General features: G+C 51.0%; 1 long non-coding RNA gene across 1 annotated transcript; it reads right to left on the bottom strand.

Moving 5' to 3' along the window:
- Nucleotides 1-13: 13 nt before the first annotated feature.
- LOC102022768 lies at nt 14-4,401 on the bottom strand. The gene is made up of 4 exons (XR_265156.1): nt 4,186-4,401; nt 2,976-3,037; nt 2,517-2,726; nt 14-122 (listed from the first exon to the last, which is right to left on the bottom strand). It is a non-coding gene; the product is annotated as an uncharacterized LOC102022768 (long non-coding RNA).
- Nucleotides 4,402-6,622: the final 2,221 nt, after the last annotated feature.

Genomic DNA, 6,622 nt, shown 5'->3' with positions numbered 1-6,622 from the left:
CCACGCCCAGCTGCTGTATGGTCTTGAGCCTGGCATTTGTCCATTTTGCTCCTCGGTGTGTCATCTGGGTGGTTCTGTTCTGTGTCCTGATTCACCTTTGCTGCTGACCCCTAGAGTGAAGACTGGGGCAAGGGCAGGGAACGCAAGCCACATGTTGAATAAAAAGCTACCAAGTGGGCACATTTTACTATCTATACAACAACATAAAAATACACTTGCACACAGGCAACAGATTGTATGAAAAAGTAATGCTGTAAGAACTATACATGTTTAAAACAACAATACTTTATATTACAGCAGTTTGTAAATATATTCAAATAAACTCGCTAAACCAATTAGTGGATGATCCAGTAACACACCTGTAATCCCAATAGCACATGTGCTACATATCGACACACCTTTAAAGCCCAACTATTAGCACGTGAGGCTTTGGGGAAGGATCTCAATACACACCATAACTCCAGCCAACTAGAAACCCTAGAAAAAGTTGCTTTCCAGATGCAGCTCCACTTCTACTTTGGAAAGAGAATGGGGAAGGGGTGGGAAGCAGTATGCACTGCAAGACCTGGAACTTTTATGAACAACTGAAATTTGTGATTTCTCCTGGAGCTACCAGATTCTCACTTCCCCTTTTAGTGTGTCCCGTAGAGTGGCGTGTGCACAGGCCCTGGACCCCAAGTGGGAGGAGCCAGTGCACAGGTTGGGCGTAGCACCCCCATGGGAACGGCCTTGGTCACAAGTCCTGGAGAAGGCAAGTTGCATGCACTCATAGAGGGCAGAGCGCACACCCCATGAGACAGCCTGAGCGCCTCAGCAGGTGGGACATGCTTTGCAATTTGTGGGGCTCCAGGTACCACAAAGAAATGGATCATCCCCTAGGTCTGGAGAGCAGAAGTCTGAAACCAAGGTGTCACCAGACCACAGTCCTGTAGAGAAAGCTCCTCCCTGCTTCTCTGGCTCTTGGAGGCCCCAGACACACTGCAGCAGCACAGCACCCATCTCTGCCTCCATCCTTGTCTTTCTCTGTGTCTGTGTCTGTGTCTGTCTGTCTGTTTTTTTCTGTCTCTGTTGACACTGAGTTATATCCACATACCATCTTTTCTTGGACTCCTGCCTCAGCCTCCCATATTGATGGGATTGCGAGTGGATCCACCATACCTGGTCTGTGCCTTCTTATGACAACAGCACTCATAGAATTGAGGGCCCACCACAACCCAGGATGACGTCATCTGCACTTTGGCCATCTGTAATGACCATATTTCCGTGTAAGCTCACATTCTGGTTTTCCAGGTGGCTTCTCTTGGGCAAGCGCTCTTCCACCCAGTATGTTACAATGGCTGATGATGTCACAGGCACGTTCCAAGGGTCTCCTGCCTTCCAGGTCTCTTCTGATTCTTGACCTCGGTCGGGGCTCATCTGTGCCATAGGCAGAGTGGGGGTGCTCCTGCCCTGCCATGCTTGGGGGCTGTGGTCTGCCTACTGAGTTTGTTCTGCAGGTGTCTGGCTGAGCTCCCGCCCCATCAGGGGAAGTGAGAGCAGGCTGGATTCACCTCAGGCAAAACCATGGGCATCCCTGGACCAACATGGAGCATCCTGGGAGACCCTAGACTGGCAGCAGCAGGAGGAGAGGCCACAGACTGCAACAGCCTGGGAATTGCAGCCTATGTGCAGGTCAAGTGCAAGCCTCATGGGCTGACCCTTCCCATGTTACCCACCTCTCGTTCCTTCCATTCATTGCCTGACTGTCTTGCGCTATAGTTTGCCTTCCTCTCTGCTGATATTTGTTGAAAGTATATGATTCCGCAAACACCTCCACGCACACTTGGAGAGTGTGGTTTCAGGGAACAAGTTTTAGGAGGCACCAGGTAGCACGGCTCAGTGGTCCAAAAGTAAGGACTTTGCATTGGGCCCACACTATCACTGTAAAGCAGGGTTTCCAATGCTTGGCATGGTGGCATATGCCTGTAATCTCAGCAATAGAGAGGATGAGTCAGGAGGGTTGCTGTGAGTTCCAGTCTAGCCTGGGCAACATAGTGAATTCAAGGTTAGCTTGAACTGTCTCAAAAACCAAACTGAAGTCTCTCCCTCTTTGGGTCATGGCATATAAGGTCAGCCTGACAGTGAGTACGACACTATATGTTTAGAAATAATTTTAGGGAGGTTGTGTTGTGAGGATCATGATTTCAAATCCAGCCTGCCCTACGTAGCTTCTTCAAGCCCAGCCTGGTCTATGTAGCAACACTCTCTGTCAACATAATAGTAACTTTTAATTAGAACAGTTTCCAATTTACAGAAGGCTAAACAAAGCACAGGAGGCTCCCTGTCTCCTCCCTTTTGGCGGGGTGAGCACGTCAGGCTGAGGCACCACCATGAGCACTTGATGGGTACTTAGACCCCCGTGGTGCAGATTTCTCTTTTCTTATCCTCCCACACTTTTCCTTTCCCTAAATCCCTTCTGAGACACCAGGCTACCTGTTGACCTTTGTCCCCCTAAGTTTTGGCCCTGGGCTCCTCACCTGCTGCCCCCTCAGCTGCCTGTGTGAAGTGCCGCCAGTGAGAGGCCTGCAGCACGGGTGGCCTCTCCTCCTCCTCCTGCTGGGGCACACCGCCGCTGCCGCGCCAACCTGCCTTGACAGTGATGGCAGCCAGGACAGCATGTGCCGTAGGCTTGTGCAACGGGCTCTGCAGTGTGACTTCTAAAGACGAAGAGAGGATGCCCACCTAAGCTGTTTGGAAACAAAGTCCTTGGTTGGGGTTGTGGAGTTGGGGGGGGGGGTCTTGAACAAGGATCTGATGTGAGTGCTGTGGTCCTAACCTCCTGTGACGGGATCTGATAAAGGCATTCATGCATAACAGCTCATTCTTAGGGACATCAGACTCTGAGCATGTGTGCGCATGTGTAGTGCTGGGGATGCAGCCCAGGCCTCAGGCATTCAAAGCACTTGCTCCACCTCCAAACCTCACCCCAGGCTTACCAGGGTTTGATATGGGTAACTCCTTTTGGTAATGGTGACTTTCACAGTACCAGGACTGAAACCTGGAAAAAGAACACAATCACAGGGCAAGGCAGGAAGCCAGGGTCCTCTGGGTACACCAGGAAGCAGCATCTCCTATTTCTCAAGACACCTGCATTGCAGGGAGACACGGAAGCTGTTCTGCAGTACAGGGCAGGCATCGGGCTGTGAACCCTTTTACCCCAGCACAGTGGACCTGTAAGGTTCCAAGGGAGCTCTGTGAAATCTCTGCTGCCTGCCTCCCAGGGTGCAGGAGGAAAGCAGGTCTGCCGGACAAGGCCAAGACTTAAGCTGGGCAGGGTGAGACAACACCACAGCATCAGTGACCATGACTGACCAGCATGCTCTCCTCCTTCCCAGGGTTCCTGGGTCTGTGTTCAGTTCTGACTTTAGTCTCTGTCCTTGTCCTGCAAGGGGGAGGTGCAGACAGCACCGGGGAATGGGGTAAGGAAACTTTGCAGCAGCAGCAGTGGGCAGTCAGTGAGGGTTCCTTGGGCTCAGGCCCCATTGGGTGTTGGTGCTTCAATTTTTTTTCTTCTTTTTATTGTCAATTTGAAAAGTGCTTCACTGTGCAGTTCAGGCTGACCTTGAACTCACTTTGTAGCCCACACTGACCTGGAACTCTCCACTTTCTGATGTCCTCTTTGGTCGCCGTTTTCAAAGTACTATAATTTTCGATGTATAGACTTACTTCATTTGTTAGATTGATTCCTAAGTATTTCATTTTGGCAGGGGGGCTATTGTGAAAGGTGTGGTTTCCTTAATTTCTCTCTCACTGAGTTTGTTGTTTGTGTACAGGAATGCTACTGATTTTTGAAAGTAGACTTTGTACCCACTTACACTACTGAATTTCCTTGTTAATGCTAGAAATCTTTTCGTGTAGTTTTTGGGGTCTTTTATGTAGCCTAATATGTCATCTGTGGCACCTTTAAAATAAGGATGTTACCAAGAAACCCAACCCAGACCCAGACTAAAAATTTCCCACTCCTCCCTGCCATACTCCTTCCCATCCAAACACCCCTATAAATCCTTCTCCCAGCCCTTCCCTCAGGGCCACTGGTCTTATCGCCCTGGGCCCGCCTGTACCCAGGCTCCAATAAACTTCACTTGTTGCTTCAGAGTCGCCTGATTTGGTGGTCTCAGTCGAGCCTCAGTTTACCCTAATAACTACCTGGGAGCGGGCGGGATCCTTGACCGCAGGAGGTGTGGTGAAAGCAGAGGAAGCCATAGAAGTTCAGGATCACAGCAGTCCGAAGTAAAGAATTTGGGCCTTTAGACTCTGGAGATTTTCCGAGGCACCCTAGAGTCTATGGAGACTGCCCTGCCTGAAGTTGACCTCTGAATATACCAGATAGAGTGCCCAACGGTCCCGCCCCTAGGGGGTGGAGTTGCTGCCCCGGAAGTCACCTCAGAGAGCTCTGCAGTTTCCGGTCTTATGAATCCTGCTCACACTGAGGTAAGAAAGTGGGTTTAAGAATACCATAGAGTCCAGTTCACCCACATCACAGGAGGTGAAGTTAGGGCCGTCCTGTCGCCAGTCCCTGCTCCCCTGGCCCGACAGAGGGATGGCGGAGGGGACCGGGTGGGCAGGACACCGAGGTCGGAGCCCTGTGGACAGCGGAGCGCGCATAGGAGAGAACTCCGCAGAGCAGCGGCGGGCGAGGGGCTGGCAGGGAGCGAGGTGGCGCTGGTGGAGCCAACTGCGCCAGGCACTTTGGTACGTGTAGAATTGGGTGAGCCTCAGCCACTAGCCTGGGCCAGAAAAGTGAGCGTGCAGTGCCCTGTGTGAAGGGTGTCAGAAGAGGAGAGAGTGGGCGGGGCGCAATGCAGCGAGTGGTCGGTGCTGGTGGGACTCAGCTTATCAGGATGCATGGAGCTGCAGGGAGGGGCGGAGCTTGCCAGAGGACTGAGTCCCATGGAGCCCAAGGGACCAGACGATCCCAGCGAAGCTGCCCTCAGTTCCTGAGTTGGAGCTGAGTAGGGTAGAGTGGAATTGAGCAGGTGAGAAGGTGAGGTGAGCAAGACCTCGTGGAGTCCGTGGGAGTGGGAGGGCGGTTACTGCTCTGGAAATCCCATCAGACATCACCTTTGGACCGCACCCTTTGAGACCCAGGGAGAAAACAGTCTCTTAGCTCTGCCCTGGCTGAGATGTAATGTCAGACTGACTCATTTCCAGTAGTGGCCTCAGTTTGCCAGTTTATGAACATAGGGCCATGGAGGGAGGCAGATGGCTCCAGTTGCTCCGCCTCCCTTATTTCCACCCACTCATGGGTGCTGTGGACTCTCCAGGTGTCCATGGGTTGGATGCTGCATCTTCCGCTGGGGTCCATCTCTTGGCTTCCCTTACCCTGGGAGAGTCCGGGGAATGGCACTGCAGAGACATGTTTTTCCGGAAGGATAATTGTCCCTGGTTCCTGCACAGAGCTATCTCCTGTAATTGGCATGTCTGGGTAAATGTTTGATGCAAATCCTCAGGCTTCAGCCTGGTCAGGTTCCCAAATTTGACTTATTTACACCCGTATCCCACTGTCCTTGTGCCTGCGCAGTGGAAGAGTTAAGTGGAAGACGTGGTCATTTCCAGGGCAACATCAGTCGCCTCACTGTTGGCATCTGGACATGAGGAAAGTCGCTTATGTGATGCCTGCTGGTGGGAAGCCACCCCGACTTCATCATTCACCGAAGGAGGGCTTCCTGATGGATGGGGCACAGGATCTGTATTTTGACAATAGGGTCATTTAATCTTTCATGGAAACATACTCTGCTTCTACTTTTACATAAAACACTTATGTACCAGGCACTGTTCTGAGCAGAGCAAATCAGCCAGGAATCCCTGGCTCTGTTCCACTAGAAGGCTGCTGCTCGTGTGGTCTGACCCAAGAATGCAGGCAGTAGGCAGGCCTGGGGGACTGAGTCCTGAGGCATCTGCTCTGTTGTCACCATCCATGGCTACACTTCCACGGCTGAATTGTTCTGAACCACACCTCTGACCTTGTCATTTATCTAGCAGAACCCCTTTTCTGCCTGTCACATAAGCAGGAGCTGGCCCCTGCCTGCTTCTCCAGTGCTATCTCCTCATCATCCCCTCAGATTGTAGGAACCCCTGCCTGCTCACCTCTCCCAGTGTACACCTCTGCCCTCTGCTTAATGTGGTCCCCACCCCTGCTTAAAGGTTCTAAACTACATATTAGACACCAGAGAGCACCAGGATTGTATGTAATTTCTATCAAATGACCACTGGAGTCTGGGCATACTGGATTCGTTACTTGCAATTTTGGGAAGCCCCTTAGCATTTGTTTTATAAGCAGCCTATATTTGTAGTGCAACCCCAAGTGAATATTCTATGTACAGTAAATTTTTCAGCTCTGAGTAGGGAAAAGAATACTATGACTTGCACTCTTCACTGTGTTTTACCTCATCCTCTCTGTGGAGATGAAAAGCCACAGTTTCATTTAGCAGCTGTGTAAAGGTCTGAAATCACTTATGGCCTGGTCCTATAACTATTCTTGCTTGGGTGCTTTGTGAAGCTGTGCCAAGGTGGAAGGGATTCCTGTTACTCTCATAAGGGCTGATTTTGATAAACCTAGAACCAATTAAATATAGGGATTTTT

This window comes from Chinchilla lanigera, unplaced genomic scaffold (genome assembly GCF_000276665.1).
Source record: "Chinchilla lanigera isolate Chin_1 unplaced genomic scaffold, ChiLan1.0 scaffold00199, whole genome shotgun sequence".
Taxonomy (NCBI): domain Eukaryota; kingdom Metazoa; phylum Chordata; class Mammalia; order Rodentia; family Chinchillidae; genus Chinchilla; species Chinchilla lanigera.
This window is presented reverse-complemented; position numbering and strand designations above follow the sequence as displayed.